Source organism: Erinaceus europaeus, chromosome 5 (assembly GCF_950295315.1).
Source record: "Erinaceus europaeus chromosome 5, mEriEur2.1, whole genome shotgun sequence".
Taxonomy (NCBI): domain Eukaryota; kingdom Metazoa; phylum Chordata; class Mammalia; order Eulipotyphla; family Erinaceidae; genus Erinaceus; species Erinaceus europaeus.
Genome location: NC_080166.1, coordinates 121,704,082 through 121,724,425, shown reverse-complemented (window position 1 = coordinate 121,724,425; position 20,344 = coordinate 121,704,082). Strand labels below are relative to the sequence as shown.

The window sequence follows — 20,344 nt, the reverse complement described above, 5'->3', positions numbered from 1 at the left end:
AAAAAGAAGACTTTCACACTTACAAGCTAACATATCTTTCTTCCAAACATATATTTCCTGGATCATTTCTTCCAAATGATGAAAAAAAAAGTGTAATATGCCTTTCTAACAAATGACCACATCATATCTTAATATTCACTTAGAACAACATAAACTTAATGTAAATTTGGTCATTATTTGTGCTTAAATTTTTGTAGCATATTTACCATTAATACTCAAACTTCAGGGTCTCATGAATCCTTCATACTCTTTTTTAAATATTTATTTATTTATTCCCTTTTGTTGTCCTTGTTGTTTTATTGTTGTAGTTATTATTGTTGTCATCGTTGTTGGATAGGACATCGAGAAATGAAGACAGCAGGGGAAGAAAGAGAGGAGAGAAAGATAGACACCAGCAGACCTGCTTCACCACTTGTGGATCAACTCCCCCGCAGGTGGGGAGCCAGGGGTTCAAACCAGGATCCTTAAGCTGGTCCTTGCATTTGTGCCACCTGTGCTTAACCTGCTGCGCTACCACCTGACTCCCGAATCCTTCACACTTTTAAGAGATATAAAAGAACCTAGAGTCTTGTTGTTTATCTGGTTCATATGTATCTATATTTATTATTTAATTATATTTATTATATTATTTATGGATAGATCAGCACTATTTCCTAAAATTAAATATACATAAAATCTAGACATTCAGGGGCTGGATGGTTGCGCACCTGGTTGAGAACACATGTAAAATCTAGACATTCAACTGTACGACATATGTAGTAAAGAAACCACAGGGCTATTCATAAGAAGACATGTACAGGTTTGTAGAAGCAAGAACAACAGGAAGCAACCTAACTATCTCTGAATAGAGGAAAAGATAAGTTACGGTTTGTGAATGTGACAGAGCAATATGCACCAGTCAGAAGAAATTTATATAAGACTATGTAAATAGGTCTTTAATATGTAATCTTTTATGAAAGTTAGAAGCAGAATGAGATTTGGACCACAGTACAGTTACATAAAAACTTAAGACAAAGTAAATATTATTATAAATTTCAATGAAACACATTCAAAATACTAAAAATGGTTTGGAAGATCAAACATTAATGAAACAATGAAGAATGTGGAATTGCAGTCAAAGAATAAAAACTATTAAGAGAAAGAAAGGCACCTGCAGACCTGCCTTAGCACTCCTGAAGCTTCCCTCCTGCAGGTGAGGACTGGGGTTTGAACTTTGGCCCTTGCTCATGGTAACATGAGCCCTCAGTCAGGTGTGCCACCTAACTGTCCCAGACTTGATCATTTTAAAATCAACTCCAGGGAGTCTGGAGGTAGCACAGCAGGTTAAGCCACATGGCGCAAAGCACAAGGACCTGTGTAAGGATCCCACTTCGAGCCCCCGGCTCCCTACCTGCATCCGAGTCGCTTCACAGGCGGTGAAGCAGGTCTACAGGTATCTTATCTTTCTCTCCCCCTCTCTACCTTCCCCTCCTCTCTCCATTTCTCTCTGTCCTATCCAACAATGATGACATCAATAATAACTACAACAATAAAACAAGGGCAACAAAAGGGAATAAATAAAAAAATAAATATTTTTTAAAAATCAACTCCAACTCGGACGTCTGAAGACTGATTAAATTACCTGATGAGCTGTCTTGACAGGAATCAAAGCTATCCCTTTGGGGAGGAAGTTTTCTTATTTTCAATGTTATTGATTTCTGCCCTAACTTTAGTGATTTCTGTCCTTCTGGTTGCTTTAGGGTTCCTTTGTTCTTCTTCTTTTAGGTCTTTCAGGTATGTAATCAGGCTGTTTATTTGTGCTTTTTCTTGTTTCCTAATGTGTGCTTCTATGGCTATGAGCTTCCCTCTCAGTACTGTCTTAGCTGTGTCCCAAATATTTTGATAGCTTGTGTCTTCATTTTCATTTAACTCTCAAAACATTTTGATTTCTTCCTTTATTTCCTCTTTGACCCAGTAGTTGTAAAGGAGTGTATTGTTGAGCTTCCACATTTTGGGACTCTTACTAATCTTTTGTTGATTGTTAAGTGTTAGTTGAATTCCACTGTGGTCTGAGAAGATGCTTGGGATGATTTCAATGCTCTTGAATTTTCTGATGCTGTCTTTGTGTCCTAACATATGGTCTGTCCTTGAGAATGACCCATGTGGACTTAAGTAAAATGTGTGCTGTAGCTCTTTCAGTAGATGTTTGATGTTTTTAGATGGCTTCTCATTGGGTGCATAGATGTTAATAATTGTTAAGTCCTCTTGACTGATCCTCTGAGCATTAAGTAGTGTTCATCCCTATCTTTTTAAATTTTATTTATATTAAAGTCTATCATGTCAGATATAAGAATAGCTATTCCTGCCCCTTTTTGTGAGCCATTGACTTGTATGATAGTTTTCTAGCTTTCCACTTTGAGTCTGTGTTTGTCTTGTTGAGTTAGGGAGGTTTCCTGTAGACAGCATATTGTTGGGTTGTGTTTTCTGATCCATCTTCCTACTCTGTGCCTTTTAATAGGTGAATTCAGGCCATTGACATTTATTGGTATCAAAGATTGAAGATATTTTAATACCATTCTTGTAGATTTTTAGAGTGTTCTGACATAGGGCCTTTTTATGGTGGTCTGACTGTTTAGAGGAGACCTTTCAGAACTTCTTTCAGGGCAGGGTTGGTGGTAGTTGATTCCTTCAACTGTTGCTTGTCTGAGAAGGTTTTTATGCCTCCATCTAGTCTGAATGACAGTCTAGCAGGATACAGTAGTCTTGGTTGAAAGCCTTTCTTATTGAGCACTCGATAGAAATCTTGCCATTCTCTTCTGGCCTATAGTGTTTGTGTGGAGAAGTCTGCTGCTGCTTCTTCTTCTAGTGTTTGCCCTTCTTCCATAGCCAGTCAACAGCGTCAGGTTGAGCCTGATGTAAAGTTTCGAGACCTCCTTTGAATCTGGAGAGGTGGCAGTCGTTGACTATGTGTGTCATAGTCTGTCTGGAGCCGCAGGGGCAGTTCGGGTTGTCTCTGGCTCCCTAGCGATGGAACATAGCGGCGCACCGGTCATGGCCTGTTCGATAGAGATTGAGGAGGGCCCAATTATAACGTGCTAGGTCAAAGCTGGGTTGACGCTTGCAGTCTGCTGCTAATCTTATGGGTTTTCCTCTGTAGGTGACTCTTTGTTTCTCTTGCAGCCTTCAGGATCCTTTCTTTATCCTTATTCCTTTCCATTCTCAATATGATATGTCTTGAAGTCTGGGTTAATTCTGTTTGGGACTCTCTGGGCTTCTTGAACCTTTATGTCATTTATGTTGTCTAGACTAGAGAAGTTCTCAGCTATTATGGCTTGAAGAATGCTTTCTTCCTTTCCCTCTCTTTCTTCCTTTGGTAAGCCAATAATGCATATATTATTTCTTTTGAAGTCATCCCATAGGTCTCTGTTGTTGTTTTCAGTATCTCTTAATCTCTTTTTGAGATCTCTTACTTCTTTTTTAATTGTCTCTAATTCATCCTCGATCTTGCTAATTCTGTCTTCAGCCTCATTGACTCTATTCTCTCTCCCCTCTACTGTTTTCTAGCATTCATCTATTTTGTTACCCTCTTCTGATACTGTTTTTGCTTGTTCAGCTAGTTGTGTTCTTAGCTCAGCTACTTCAGCTTTCAGCTCTCTAATAACCTTGAGATAATTAGTGTTGTCTTCCAGAGTCTCATTTGTTGTTTCTGCATTTCTGATGACAATTCTTTCAAACTCTTTACTGACTCCTGTGATTATTTCCTTAACTAGTGTTTGGATGTTGACCTCATTATTTTGTGCTTCAACATTTGGGGGACTTTTACCTGGACTCTTGTCCTGGTTCATTTCTCCAATATTTCTTCTTGTTGATTTAAACATTCTATATAGTATGTTATGAGGTCCCTCTTCCAGTACTTTTTAAATTACTGATCACTCTTGCCTGGATTGACTTGTGTCTAAGTAAGGTAGTTAAAGGGTTCACAGTTGTGGAAATTGACAGTTGTTTCAATATTATTTTAATCCCTGAGTTGGAGCTCAGTGGCTTAAAAGCCTCTTTTGAGCTTTTTCTTCCCTGTAGGCTATGGGAACCTGAAGGCTTTTACACTATACGTAGGCTTCTTAGCTTAGTCACTGACTCCTGACCAAGAGATAGAGCAGGGTGGGGAAGAGATAATCCAGTGGTTATGCAAAGAGACTCTCACAGCCCCACTGCTAGGCCACCTTTTTCTCTCCCCCTTCCTTTTCTTTTTTCTTTTTTTAATCTATATCAACTCAGTGAACTTGATCATAGCTAATATCAGAGATCAGTGGTTCCAATTTCTATGGGGCAATGTTGTATGTTTCATCTTGGTTTGGTCTCCTTCCCTCCACCTCTGAGAGAATTGGTTGGCCCTTGCTAGTTTCGCGCCCGTCTTTCTCCCTGCCCCCTATGCTAAGTAGTGCGAGAGTTCTCCCCGTGGCCAGGGGAGAAGAAGGATGCAGGAGAGATCTGTGTGGTGATTAGTTTAAGGGTCTCTCTCTGCCACCAGAGCAGAAAGACAGTAGAGCACATGTTTGCCCGCTCGTGAATAAAGCTTCACTGCCCAGCTGTGTGTCCCCGAGTCTCTGTTCACCGCCACGAAGCTAGCCCAGCCTGCTGGAGCCCTGAACTTTAATGACAAATGGTGCCCACGTGGACCTGACCTGCGCATCTCTCAGATAAGTGAAGACAATTTGGCTACCTATGCACTATGGCCTTCTCTTCTGCTTGTGAAGATATTTCCAAAGGCCTCTGCCCTTTCTTCACGAGACTATTTCGCTGTTTCTGGAACATTTATCTCTGGACCACTCTGTGGTTTCCGCCCAACGCCAGCCCTCAGGAGCCCAATGCCAGCCTGCATGAGCCGGCTTTCCACCGCGTGGCGCGGGGCATTGGGCGTGGGCTCCTCCCACGCTGCTCGGCCTCCGAGAGCAAGGCACCAGACATGGCAGGCAAAGCTGCAGCCTCTCATGGCCGCGCACCTCGGCCAGCGCCTTCTACACGGCTGCCCCGCCCGCCCTCCTGCTATGAAGTCTGGGCAGATCCTGGACCACCCGGAGACCATGGGCTCCCTACTGAAACTGGGCCCCCTGGCCGAGATCCTCAACTTGGCTCTGAAGCCAGAAGAGCTAGTATATGCAGAGATTTGTCCAGAGATCACAACCTACAATTCCTAGAAGTGGAGCTGCGCAGGAGGCCACGTCCGGATGGTGACCCCCCCCAACAACTAAGACAGTATAGATCTAAATTCCTGTTTAAAATGACATGTCTTCATAACAAAGGTTTCTCTCCTTGTGTATTAAAGACCATGTTTATGTGTGTGTTTAAAGTTTGGTAAACATTAACTTTAAGGTTAAAAATGTAACTTTAAGGCTATATTCTTACCAGACAGAGTTAAATGAAAAAGGTTTTCAACGTAATTCTCATAAAGATAAAATTAACTTACATTTAAAGTCTGAGGTAAAAATTAGTTTAAAATCAATACATTTTAACTAAGTTGGTCTAAAAAAAATAACCTGTGCACACCTAGGGCATGTTGCCATCTTGAATGGGTGTAACAAAAGGTTAAATAGGCTTGTTGACATGTAAAACTCTCAAATTCCTTCTCAATTAAAAACGTTAGATTGCACGATGGTTATGCTAATGATTGTAATAGAGTTATCAATTGTGATAAACTTCTAACCTGCTACAAGTTTTGTTTCATAGTAAGTAAATTGCAGCTGTCAAGTTCTCTACAGAAAAGTGGAATTCCAACAGCTGACCTTCCTCATACAATGTTCCACCCCCTGGCATTCTTCCGTGGACATCTGCTTTGGACTGGCATTTCCATCGGACTCAACTGGTACACCTCTTGGACACTTTGCAGCTTCCCTTTATGCTGCTGGGTTTCTCAAAGACTGACTGGAGCCAGCTGCCTTGGGACTCTAGGCCATATCCCCGCCCCCCATGCTAGGTAATGCCCACAGAGAAAAAAAAAATGCCCATCGAGGCAAGTAATACCCCCCAGAGGCAAAAAAAAAAAAGGTCCCCCTCAGGCCTTCCCTTGGCAGCACACTGGTTCTTGTCTTACATGTTCCTCCATGTTTGTGCCAGTTTCTTTTTTGAAAATGCCTATACGATATAAGAAGTTCACCCCACACCACTGATACTATGGTCATTTAGTTAAAAAGAAAAGGGGGAATTGTTGTATGTTTCATCTTGGTTTGGTCTCCTTCCCCCCACCTCTGAGAGAATTGGTTTGGCCCTTGCTAGTTTCGTGCTCCTCTTTCTCCCTGCCCCCTATGCTAAGTAGTGCGAGAGTTCTCCCCGCGCCGGGGGAGAAGAAGGATGTAGGAGAGATCTGTGTGGTGATTAGTTTAAGGGTCTCTCTTTGCCACCAGAGCAAAAAGACAGGAGAACACATGTTTGCCCGCTCATGAATAAAACTTCACTGCCCAGCCATGTGTCCTCGAGTCTCTGTTCACCACTGTGAAGCTAGCCTGGCCTGCTGGAGCCCCGAACTTTAACCACAGGGCAAAATATAATCTTGCTGGGGCAGTTGACTTCAAATAGTTTTTTTTTTTATTTGTACAAATATTTGGCGGTCTAGACATGTAACACAGTAGAGTTAATTTGAACAAACCAACCCCTGCCCATTTAATGTCCAAGGAGAACAATGTAATCTTCAGAGATTACTTTTACAGGAAGTTGTTTCTTTGGGGCAGCTCTAGAATTGGCAGATCTAAGTTATGGCCCTATAACACAACACCAGATCTTCACAGACCTTGAATCTTGCCCAGTGGGTGGAGGCTAGGTGGATATACATACTTGGAGGATAATGTGAAGCTGACCCAGGGAAATATGTAGAAAGAAATAGGAAGATTTTGTTAGGAACTGAAGAGCAAACACTAGCTGGTGAGAAAGAGGAATGTTTAACAAAAAAAAAAAAGAAGAAGAAGGAGGAGGAGGAGGAGGAGTAGGAGAAGGAGGAGAAGGAGAAGAAGCCAAAGAAGGAGAAAAAGAAGGAGAAGGAGTAGAACTATTGTTATTATTATTACTGGGAAGGCAAAATAGCTCACCTGAACAGTACACATGCTATTTCAGGGGTGGAGGGTAGATAGCATAATGGTTAAGAAAAGAGACTCATGTGGGAGTCAGGAGGTAGTACAGCCGGTTAAGTGCACATGGCACAAACCGCAAAGACCTGCATAAGGATCTCGGTTCAAACCTCCGGCTCCCCACCTGCAGGAGAGTCGCTTCACAAGCAGTGAAGCAGGTCTACAGGTGTCTATCTTTCTCTCCTTCTCTCTGTCTTTCCCTCCTCTCTCCATTTCTCTCTGTCCTATCTAACAATGATGACATCAATAACAACAATAATAACTACAACAACAATAAAAAGGGCAACAAAAGGGAAAATAAATAAATAAATATTTTTAAAAATTAAAAAGAGAGAGAGAGACTCATGCCTGAGACTCCAAAGTCTCTGACTCAATCCTCTGCACCACCATAAGCCAGAGCTCAGCAGTGGTCTGGTTAAAAAAAAAAGTTTCTTCATACATATGACCCAGGTTCAAATCTGGCAGGACTCTTCTATGTTCGTGGAAGCTGTGGTGCTTTGGTTTATCTCTCCCTCATTCTCCTTTTCCGAGATCAGATGAGATCAGGCGTGTTCAGGGTGATATGGCTGTAGACCATTCTCCTTTTCATTTTAAAAATATTTATTAAATATAAACAGGAAGAAATCAAGAAGGAAGAGGGATATAGAGAAGAAGAAAGAGACCCCCAACCCTGTTTCACAGCTCAAGAAGCTCCCATCCACAAATAGGGACTTGGGGGCTTGAACCTTATAGCATGTGTGCTCAACTGGGTGCACCATTACCAATCCTTTCTCTGTCTCTATAAACCTGAAAAAGTCTACCTAGAGCAGTGAAGCCCAGTGGAGACAAAAAGGAAAACAAATAAGTACTACCATTAAATTTTACCTGGTTTGCCACTGTTCATCACCTACCTTCCCCCAAAGGATGTTTTGGATGATGGATTTGGGAATGATTCAACATCATCAACATTCTGATACATTGTTTAGCATTTAGCAGTAAACAGAAAAATCCAGAAATCCAAAAGTTGACTGGGTAATATGAGATCTTAGAGAACTAGAGTAAAGATTCACAAATTCTTTCTGAGAGTATAGAATCATTATCCAATTCCATTGTTGCTGAGGCATGCTAAACTAGATGGAGGTTAATAGGTCAAGGTAATATCATCATCACACAACAGATCTTTAGAAACAGGGGAGCAGGGGAGACAGCATAATGGTTATGCAAACAGACTATCATGTCTGAGACTCCTAGATTCCAGGCTCAATCCCCTGCACCACCATAAACCAGAACTGAGCAGTGCTATGGTGCTTCTCTCTCTCTCTCTCTCTCTCTCTCTCTGTGTGTGTGTGTGTGTGTGTGTGTGTGTGTGTGTGTGTGTATGTGTGTGTGTGTGTCTGCATCTCTTTCAAAAAAAATTTTTTTTAAGTTAAAAGAAACATTAAAAAGAGTCTGTCCTTTTAAATTTCATTATTCTGGCTCCCTGGCTTAAACTAACCACTTTCTCAAGAAGAACATAAAGCTTTTTACTGCTCTGCAGGCTTAGCAGGGAGGGACAAGGAGAGAGCTCTCCTAATACACAGCACAGCTGTGTCCTCAAGTGGATTGTTCTTTGGGACTAGGAAAAACCCCCAAAGCTGAGAAAACAGCCTCTAAGAGTGAGGAATCAGGGGAGGGAACCACTTTGAAAATGTCCATAAATTTCTTTTTTAAAGCATTGTGCTTATTTGATAGAGACAGAAATTGATAGAGAAGGAGGAGACTATCATCTGTGACCCTAGTTGGGGAATCCTCGTATTCCCACACAAATATGATGAGCCTAGACATCTAATAGATACCTCTCTCCACCATCACTGGTCATTTCCATCAAGACCAGCATGAATCCTCCTGTGGGCCTCTCCAGGACCTTGCCCTCACTATAAAGTAGCAATGGTAGGGGCTCCTCCACTCTCCAAAGGAAGTCTGGGTCAGCCTACTTTGCACTTGAGGAAGACTGATTCTGAAATGAGAGAAGCCTAGAATGTGACCATGGACTGTGAGCTCATACTGACAGAACTAAGGCATTGCACAGGCTCTTGTGCTAAATATAAATAAATATGAGCCCTGGATCAGGTGGAAGGGATAAACAATTATTTTATTCATAGATTTTCTTCAAGATTGGAAGCTACTTTCTGCACTAATCCAACTTTCTAGCCCCTTTCTCTTCTCTGACACCATCTTCTCAGACAATATTTTTGTCCAACTCCATGTTAGCTATCAAACTCAAGCAAGAACTATGATAGTCATAGGCCTCTAGGAACATACCTAAAATAGATTTCCACACTTCTTAGACCCTAAAGTCCCTATTCTCATCTGCTCTATTCCTACGTTTTGATTCATTAATCATTTTGTCCCAGTTTATTTTTTATTTAATTTTTATTTTTAAAAATAATTTTATTTTTTTATTATTGAATAGAGACAGAAGTTGAGAGAGGAGTGGGAATGGAGAGGTAAAGAGACAGAGACACCGGCAGCCCCGCTTAAGCTTTTTGAACCTAGGTCCTTGTGCACTTTATATGTGCATTTAACCAGGTGCGCCACTGCCTGGCCATTCCCACTTAATATCTTACCACCTTTCAGTCATCAAGTTGCAGACACTAGCATGATTCCATCCTAATTTCTCTGGGAAGACAACCTCACCAGTGTGTCCTGGAACCTCACCTTTCCAGAGCCCTACCCCACTAGGGAAAGACAGAAATAGGCTGAGAATATGAATTGCCCTGCCAACACCCATGTCCAGTGGAGAAGCAATAACAGAAGCCAGAACTCCCACCTTCTGCACCCCAAAAAGAATTTTGGCCCATATTTTTTTCTACCCAATAGGGGAGAAATGATAGGGGAAGGTGGTGTTTATAGGGGAAAAAGCACACTCTCTCTCTCCATATATATAAATACATACACACATACACACACACATATATTGCCTCCAGGATTATCACTGGGGCTTGGTGCCTTCACTATGAATCCACAGATCCTGTGGCCATTTTTTCAATTTTGTTTATACAACAGGGAGAAATTGAGAAGGGAGGGAGAGATAGAGGGGGAGAGACACCTGCAGATCTGCTTCACTGCTTGTGAGGCGACCCTCATCCTCAGCAGGTGGGAAGCCCGGGGCTCCAACTGGGATCCTTGGATGGGTCCTTGCTCTTTGTATTATGTATATTTAACCAAGTGTGCCACTGCCAGCCCCCTCTAACTGTACTTTGTATTTCACATCAGAGGGACAGAAATGGTGTGAAGGTAAACTATTAACTAAAATGTATTGAAATAATTGGCCACCTGTCTAGAGGGAATCACTATCTTACCTTTAACCATCAAGAAAATTAATTCCAGAATTATAAACTATATAAATATGTTCACTTACAAGGGCCAGTGGTGTTTCACCTGATAGAGAGCACAGGTTACAATGCTCAAAGATCCAGGGGGAGAGGGAGGGAAGAAGCTTCATAAGTGGTGAAACCATGATGCAGGTTTCTCTCCCTCTACATCTCCCCCTCCCCTCTCAATTTCTATTTATGCTCAAAATAAATAAATGCAGTATTTTAAATGTTTAAATATGTACATTCACTTAACAAATATTAAGCCACTACTATGTTTAAGTTTCTGAGTATATGATTGTAAGTAATCAGAATCTCTGTTCTCCTGAACACTACATTCTAGTGCAGAGTGACAGATAATTAGCATAGTAGTAGGAATGTTCGTTAGGGAGAAAAAAGAAAGCAAAGAAGGAGTTAGGAAACAGGAGTTTGCTATTTAAAATGGAATGTTAAAAGGTGACATTTGGCCCAAAAATTAAAAAGGTAGGAAAGTTGGCCAGACTGTTATGAAAGAGACAAGGAATCCTTAAAATGGGAGCACAGTTCTTTGAGCAATAACAAGGTGTAGCTGAAGTGAAATGAGCATCAGGAAAAAATGATAGCAAATGAACTCAGTGAGGTGGTCAGGGCAGAAGTTTGATGGCCATTCTAAGAACCTTGGCTTTTTCAAGTGAGGGAGAAAGTAGCATGCCCTGATTTACATTGTAGTGGTGTCTCCTTAGTGTGTGTTTTGAAAATAGATTTAGTAAAGGCAACTATCAAGAACAGGGAGAAGAATCAGAATAAGAGGCTGTTGCAAAAATCTAACTGAAAGAGAACAATGGCTAGGACCTCAGTAGTAACAGTGAAGGCAGTAAGGAGTGATTACTTATGAATACATGAAAGACAGAACATGAGAATTTCAAGTGAACTGAGCGTGCAGGCAAAAGAAAAGAAGGGACCAAGGATGATGTGTCAGGCAGACTTTAAGATGACCAACTGTCCTTGTCATCTGACAATCATGCCCTTTTGTAATTATTCCCCTTTGTGAGTGGACTGGAAGTAGTGTCTTTCTTTTAACCAGTAGAACATGATAAAGCCATTGGAAAGAGGAAGGTGTTGGGAAATTGTGAGGATGTGGCTGAGCTTGGCAGGGCTTGAACCTGACGAGTGTGTCAATCCTGTTAGTCTCTCTATCTACCGAGAGGTTGAGCAAAAAGGTACAGTAGTAACCCCAAAGGTGTGTCTTGTCCTATCAGACTCCCTGCCTCACAAAGCACCCTGCATTCCTGATACTATGGCCATTAGATAAAAAGAAAGGGGGAGATGTTGGGTCTTAAAGCCAGCACCCCTGCTCTGCTTACATAATCATTGTTTTGCCTGAAAGATCCCCACCATGTTATCCCCTCAGGGTATTGCTAATTCAGTTAAAACCATTGCAACAGTTGCTAAGGACACTTCCATCTTCCCAGCATGCCTTTTGCCTCTCTCCACCCCCTTTCCTATTCAATTCCATCCTGACTTGCCACTTCCATCTTTACCCTATAATTCCCGCTGCTGTTCCAGTTTCGCTCTCTTTCTCTTCTGTGCCCTGACCTGGAGAAGGGCTGGTGGGCATAGTGGGAGGTGGCCATTTTGCTAGCTCCACATGGCCTAAACTGCTGTGCTCACACCCAACTCTGAAGCATCTGCGTGAATAAAGATTTGTGTTCCCGCTCTGCCATGAGTTCCTGGTCTCTTCTCTCTCCCCTGCAACGCACAACCTGACACTACATTCTAGTGCAGAGTGACAGATAATTAGCATAATCCACCATGTGAAGTGATGAAAGCACCCAGACCAGCAGAAATAAGATATGCAATCATTAGAGTGCTGTGCAATTGCCACTGGCTAGGTTTCTATGCAGTGCTTTTCTTTGCTCTGCTCTGCTCTGTAGACTGCTGGGCTTAAATGTGTCTCCTATCGATAAGCAGCTGCTCTTCCCAGGGGACAACCTATAGTGAATGGGCTCCAGGGGGCTAGTCCCAGCCAGAAAAGATATATATATATATATGGAGAGGGAGAGACAGAGAGACAGAGAGAGAGACAGAGAGACAGAGAATTTCAGGAATAATAAACCCAGGACCTAGCATATGTATAATACTACTCAGCTGCATTCCTTGCCCAATTTTATTTTATATTTTTAAAGATTGAAAGAGAGCAGATGGGAGTAGATAGCATAATGGTTATACAAAGAGACTCTCATGCCTGAAGCTCCAAAGCCCAGGTTCAATCCCTGGCACCACCATAAGCCAAAGATGATTAGTGCTGTGGGTAAAAAAAAATTGAAAGAGAGCAAGAGAGAGAAACACCAAAGCACCACTCCACTATTCATGGAGTTCCACCTGATTTTTGTCTTTCCATAGTACTCTCATATGGTGCTATAAATGGAAACCCAGGACTTCGGGCATAGAAGTCATGTGCTTTACCTATGAATCACTTCCTTGACCCCTAGAAAGCCTTTTTAAGATGACAAAACATAATTGACAGGAACATTTACATATGAATACATCTATACATATATTCACACAATATATGTGTATATAACACAATTGGTATTACAAGCTATAAAAATTAAATAATAACAGTCAAATTAATAATTCATAGCATGAATAGCAAATAGAAATCACAAGATGAGCCTGCAGAAGACAGAAACCTTTATTTTCATTGCTTTTTAAAAATTTTTTCTTTATTTATTTATTGGATAGAGACAGCCATAAACTGAACGGAAGGGGGAGCTAGAGAGGGAAAGAGACAGAGAGATACCTGCAGCCCTGCTTCACCATTTGTGAAGCTTTGCCCCTACAGGTGGTGGCCAGAGGCTGGATCCCAGGTCCTTACACATTGTAACCTACGCTCAACCAGGTGCGCCACCACCCAGCCCATTTACATTGCTTTTGATCAACAAACCTCCCCCCTACACACAGACATTTTATTTTGCACTGGATTTGGCAAATTGTGTAGTCAGCTCTAGTTTAGACATTGCTGATAATACTGTAACATGATTTGACCATTTCTGGAAACAATTTGATAATACCCTGTGCAGCCAGGCATGCACTTATTACCAAATGACCCATGAGAGAGAGGCTACTTGACCCAGCCTAGTCCTATTTGCACCTTCCTGGAAGGGAAAGAGAGTTTGGCAGCTCCACCCAAACTCACAGAGAATGGTGAAAGAGAAATTCTCCAAATCAATGGAGAAATACATTCACAGCAAACAAAAAATAGCAGCAACAGAAAACGAATGAGGAGAGGGGAGAGAGGAAAGTCGAAACTATTCTATTGCACATGGCAGACCCTAAATGGCCTGTTCCCACCAACTTCAACAAAGCACTTGTTTGACTGAATCCACACCAAACACTAACTAGGAAAATACCTTATTTCTGCAAATGCTTCCTTATGAATTATTCTGAGGCAACTAAACACGGATCAATTATACTCAAACACATATATGGGACTCAGACCCCTAGTACAGATAAATGCTTTTGCTTAGAAGTAGCTTAGCCAAGAGGCAAATGTGCTCAGACTCCAAAAATATTAACTCATCATCAATATGAGGCCCACTGTATTTACCCAAAAGTTATCCCCTGAAATGATCAGCTGACTGATCAAAAGTCAGCTGACTGATATTGGCAGTCCTGGCCAGGGATCTTGTCTGGAAGCTGGGGTGGTGGGGGGTGGTGGTGGTGGTGGTTCTGACTACTTATTTACTAGAGGGGGCACAAAGAGAAGCTGCCTATGAAAGGAATGATCCCAGACTCCAGTCTGGTGAGAAAGAGGAGGAGCCTCTCTGCCCTTGTTCTAAGAATCTAGCCCCATCCTGCCAAGCCTTACAGCCAACCAAACTGAAAAGCCTGCAGATGTAAAGTTGGAGACAAATCAAGTTCTCCATCTGCTACTGCTACTGACCTTTGGGTTGACTTGGAAAATTATTCATTTTTCTTTAATTTCTTTCAAGATAAGGATAAGAAAAATCTACCCAACTTAGTCTCTGAGTTGGCTTAACTATCAAATGAGCCAATGCATGAAATTCCTTTTCAGATGAAACAAAATAGAAAGGAAATCTGTTTGTTATTATATAGAATAGCATCCCACACTGGGGCTGGCACCTTACCCATGGTCTTTCAGATTAGTGGAGGTGTGGGAGATGACCAAAATAAAATCATAGTCAGATTTGGGTGATTCCGTTTACCTTTCCACACACTGCTATTTATGAAACAAGGGCCAAAATGTTTGTGACTATTGCAGCTCCTAAAACCTAAGAATGACTATGAAACCAGAAGAAGCAACAGCTATGAAAGCTCAGAGATGGGATATTTTAACAATCATGCAAGGCAGCTTCTTAGCTCTTGCTTTGCAGTGCCACCAATAAATAAATAAACAAAACTTCGAATCGGCGCCCGACTGGGAATGGCGTCCGAGCGAGGCGGGCGTCTACGGACCGCCAATCTTGGGTCCTGGGCTAGGGCCCCAGGGTCATCAGGGTGCCGAGTCCGTGGGCTGGAGGCGGCAAGGTCGCTTGCCGCCTCTCGCTCGCCGCGACGGCTACAAACACTGGAGAGATCCGTGGGTCGAGGAGGACGTTCAGTCGGCCTCCGGCCTGCGTTCCACTAGCGCAATGCTCTTCTCGCTGCGAGAATCGGTGCAGTGGCTGGGTTTCGCCACCTTCGAGATTTTCGTGCAGCTGCTGGCACTGCTGGTGTTCTCCGTGTTGCTGGCCCTGCGTGTGGACCGCCTGGCCCCCGGCCTTTCCTGGTGGAACGTGTTCGTTCCCTTTTCCGCCACTGATGGGCTCAGCACCTATTTCACTACCATCGTCTCGTCTCGGTGCGCCTCTTCCAGGACGGAGAGAAGCGGCTGGCTGTGCTCCGCCTTTTCTGGGTCCTCACGGTTGGTTCTTAGTCTCAAATTCATCTTTGAGATGTTGTTGTGCCAGAAGCTGGTGGAGCAGACTCGGGAGCTCTGGTTTGGCTTGATTACGTCTCCTGTCTTCATTCTCTTGCAGCTGCTCATGATCCACGCCTGCCGGGTCAACTAGTCTCGGAGGACTTGGGAAAAGTTCTGGGTAGCTGAAATTAAGTTCTCTTTTCCATCGCACCAGAGAACTCTGAGTCTGAAAGCGTGTCAGTTTGCCCTGCTAAATGCTCACTTCTATGTACCAGTCATGTCTGAAATTATCCCCTCAGCAGAATAAGAAGAGCAACTTTGATCTTTAAAATGTATTTCCTGTTCTTTCATACTTTGAGTAGCTACTCAGAAATTGAGATCTTGGGAAGAGACCACCAAGATCTGACAGTGCTAAAATCCTTTGACAGTTAGAAACCCCATAGAAGTAATATGTACTAATGGACTTGGAGTATTTTCATAACTTCTGGGATATGTGTCCCACTTTGCAAGTTGCAAAAGTGGACTGGGAATTTCCTGTGGCCAGTAGCACGGACCTAAAGAGCTCAGTGTCCCATACATCTATCCATCCGGACAAGACTTCCTTAGATGTTTGAACTCCAAAATGTAAACCAGCGTGTTGTTTCCTCTCCTATCCCTCTAGGAGTATGACCCTTTTTTCTTTCCAGCCCAGCCAAGAGAAATATGGTGGATAAGTATCTCTGAGACTATTTGAAAATCTGTGGCCAGAGAAAAGAACTTTGTTTTCAAGTTGCTGCTTGGCTTCCTGTCCCAGCAGACTGCAGCATCATGACTTTCCCACCACCTTGTGGCTGGCACTGTTACTGCAGCTGAGACAAATAGGTGTTCCTAAAGGACTACAGTCCTCTGATGCTCATTGACATAAAAAATTTCAAGTGAGAAGTTTTTGGATACTAGGCCCCCATTTATTGGCCTGAGGTTCAGTGCCAGAAAGATGCCATATGAGAACACTTGCTGAGGTGAAAATAAAAGAATATTTTGCTGAAACTCAAAAAAAAACAAAAACAAAAACACCCTTATGAATCCCAGAAGCACAGGCCTCATGAAAAAGCAGCAGAAGAAGGGTCAGCAAATATTAAAAGTAGAAGGATGTGAATAGGGGAGGCAGCATAATGGTTATGCAAAAAGACTCTCACACTTGAGGCTCTAAGGTCAGAGGTTCAATCCCCAGTGCCATCATAAACTAGAGCTCTGGTCAGAAAGGGAAGAAGGAAGGAAAGATGGCACAAAGGAAGGAAGAAAATAAGACAAAAATAGAAGGATGTAAGCCTAGGAGATGGCACAGTGGTGCATTGAACTTGGAAACATGAGGTCCTGAGCTTAATCCCTGGCATCCCATGTGCCAGGGTGATGCTCTGGTTTGACCCTTCCTCAGGTTATATTAACCCCAGGCTAATAAATCATTAAAATCTTTAAAACAAAAACTGTTTACTTAAAAAAAAAAGGATGTATGTCAAAGGGAAAACAGAAATCTCAGCATGACACTAGTAGATACTTAGAGAAAGCAGACTGATCAAAATTACCTCAAGGCTAAGCCCAGTGGATCACAAACTGGCTTTGAGTCAGCAGCGAAAGTCCTTTTACCAGTGATGGTCAGGACTGTATAAAATCTTTATAGTATTTTGTGTTAATTATGAGGTATTTACTTTGTGACAGAGATTTTCCCCATGACAGGGATTTTCCCCAGGTACTTGCATTATATCATTTAGCCTCACTAGGTAAGTGTGATGGTTCTTCATATTACACAAAGAGGAAATTAAGATAGGAAAGCTGAAGTACTTATACAATGTCTTCAAGTTATCTTGCAAGCTTGGGGCGAGAGCTGACATCTGTCACTCGGATCTATGCACTTAATTACTGGGGTGGCTCCCACAGAGACTGTGTTCACATAAAACACAGGTTGGAGGCCCCAGGAGGTGGCACAAAAGATTAATGGTTGGACTTTGAAGCATGAGGTCACTAGTTAAGTACCTGGCATCCATGGGCCTGTAGGTGCACCACAGCCTGAGGGTCAGTAGTGACACTCTACAATGATCCTCTTCCCTTCCCTCTCCGCCCCCACCCAAACACTCACTCGCCCCCAGGCTGCCCTTAGCTAATCACTATGCTTGAGGACCTTTCCGAACTGTGTCTGTGCCACTGCTGCCCAAAGAGGGGGCGCTCTTCCATCAGATTTACAGCAGGACACTCAGCGCTTGGAGCAGTGTGAAGCTCCTCCCCGCGCCTCCACCAGGCATCCTTTCAACCCCTTAGGCCAGAGATTGAAGGGTGGACTTCACAGTACACTGGCTCCCTGTTTTCTGCTTCACTGGTATTTTCCCCCAAACTCTTATATGTCGTATCAGTGTTCTGCATTCTGGAGGCTCAAACCGGCAAATAATGTATGTGGTTAAAGGGAAATACTACCCATTGTTTTTTAAAAGCAGCCTGCAGTTAATTGAGAAGCCTTAAGTGTCTGTGCTGGGGGGTCCAAAATGGAAATGCTTTGGAAAACTGTCCATCTTCACTTAGTCCTGGAATTCTGTGAGTTTAAACTTGGGGGATTAACTACTACATGTTCTTATTTTAAATGTCTGATGTTATTTGCTGTAGTATGGGAGCTAGAAATATCATCTTAAAGTGTATCAACGACAGTGAAACATGCCTGCAGTGATATCTTCATTGCATCTACCACCTGCACAGTTCTCACAGATGCTATTAAAACTGCTGCACAACAAAGGGCTCTGGGAAAGGAGGGGTGAGAGAATTTTGCAGATACCTATCTCGAGGAGATGGGACATTATACCTGTGTGCCAACATCTGTACTGTAAACCATTTCCCCCCCATAAATGACTTAAAGAATGCAAAACAAACAAAACATTGTAGAAATCATATGAGTCAAATGTCCATTAGATACCTTAGAAGGCTGCACACCTGAGGGCTGAGTTCTTTCAAAACAGCTTAGGAAGTGTATTGAATCCCTGGAAATGCATGATGAATCAACTCAAAATCCCCCCCAAAGTCTTAACATTTGTCCTGAATAGATTAGGAAAGTTCTTTTCCTACATAGAACTGAAGACAGCCTCCTAAGATTATCAGTTTAGACATTTTAAAATAGCAAGCATGTGGGAAGAACTTTGAAAATATATATAAAGAGCAAGCTTTTTAAAAAAATTACTAGGCTAGGGGCCAGGTGGTGGTGCACCTGGTTGAGCACACATATTACAATGTGCAAGGACCCGGGTTCGATCCCCTGGTTCCCACCTGCAGGGGGAAAGCTTCACAAGTGGTGAAGTAGGGCTGCAGGTCTCTGTCTCTCTCCCTATCACCCCCCTTCCCTCTCGATTTCTACCTGTCTCTATCCAATAAATAAAGATAATTAACAATGTTAAAATTACTAGGCTAAAAGAAAGAAATAAATCTTTATAAGGATCAGGGAAGACTGAGGAAATAACATACTAGTTAGGCAAAAAGATTTTAATGCCTGAGGCATCCAAGAGCCCATGTTCAGTCCACAGAACCATCATAAGACACACCTGAGTATTACTCTGGAAGACAAACAAAAAATTTATATATATATATATGATTATGATTGAGGAGACACTACACAGGTAGAGAGAGCACTAGAATTTCATGCCTGAGGTCCCAAATTAAATCCCTCAGAACACCATATGCCAAAGCTGAGCAGTACTCTGATCTTTCTCTCCTATGAAAATAAATATTTAAAATTATAAGGCTATTCTGTCTAGCTTCTAACCTGTGATATGGCCTTGGGTAAATTATTTAATCTCTTCAAATAATTAAAAATAGTCTAGGTGTTTGGAGTCAGCATTGTAAAAAAGCAGTATAGCTAAGGGCTGAAGTTACCCTTTATTTCTTGTGAAGACTGGTCTATTTCATAGAGGTGTGGCACACAGTCCGTAGGGAGATGTGGGCAAATGTCTCTCTGGGTATATTCAGTCAGACCAGTTAAACAACCTGAAATGGAGCTCGGTGTTAGAGAGCATGATTTGCATGTGTGTGGCTCGGAGTTCAGTTTCAGGAAGAGAAAAAAAGACACTTAAATTCTTTTGATCACCTGAATAAACTAAAGTTTCATGGTAATGTTATATTCAGTGAAATATTTGCTAATATTGATTTCCCAATATACAAACAACCCTAACAACCACACAGAATAAACACTAATGCTAAGCCTAAATCCTTTTTAACAACTGTTGAGGAACAGGAAGTACCTAGAGGGGCACCACTCCAGAACACATCTTCTCAGGCACACCAGTGTGCCTGGGGGAAGGAAACTGCTGCCCAGCAAATGAGAGTGGTGACAGGTATAGCTTGGAAAGGTGGAGGCAGGGCTTGGATGTTATTAGCTAGACATATGGGCGTGGGTGGCGTGGCTCTAGGTGGTAGGTGAGCACACTGTCAACATGTAAGAGAGCTCTGATGGGTTTCTCTCTCATCTTTCGCTATCTTGCCCAGGTTGGCCTCCGATGAGATGTAAGGGGGAATCCTCTTTTTCTCTTGGCCTAACATGTAAATGTTCTCAATTTTCCTGAATAAAGTTTAAAATTCTTGAAAATCATGCTTTCATTTTTTTGTTGAGATTATGTGTGACAAACTTTTAAATGTTGGGGAAACAAACAATCCTTCAATTTCCTCAATACACCACCACCCCCTTAAAAAGAGCTAACCTAAATTCAGCTAACAATGAGACACATTCCAAATTAAGGTATGAAAGGGCTAATCTGTTCTGCTCAGGCAGCAGCAGCCAGTAAACTCCTCTCCCATTTGGTCTTGTGGTTCTCACCATAGTGCAAATGGTCAACTGGACTGCCCATTCTTTGGTGGGATGCCTCTCCAAGCACACCACAACCCTGGGTGGGGTTGGGAGTCAGTAGAGAAAGGATTCAAGGCAGACCACACACAATGCCACCATTTGCTAAGCAGGGCGGCCTAAGGCAGGGTCTACCCCAGTTTAGCCTCCTAGTAGACAGATATGG

The 20,344-nt window shown here is 42.4% G+C and overlaps 1 pseudogene; it reads left to right on the top strand.

Annotated features, from left to right (window-relative positions):
• The first annotated feature begins 15,060 nt into the window (after positions 1-15,060).
• On the top strand, positions 15,061-15,654 carry LOC103118394 (transmembrane protein 203-like; annotated as a pseudogene).
• The last annotated feature ends 4,690 nt before the right edge of the window (positions 15,655-20,344 follow it).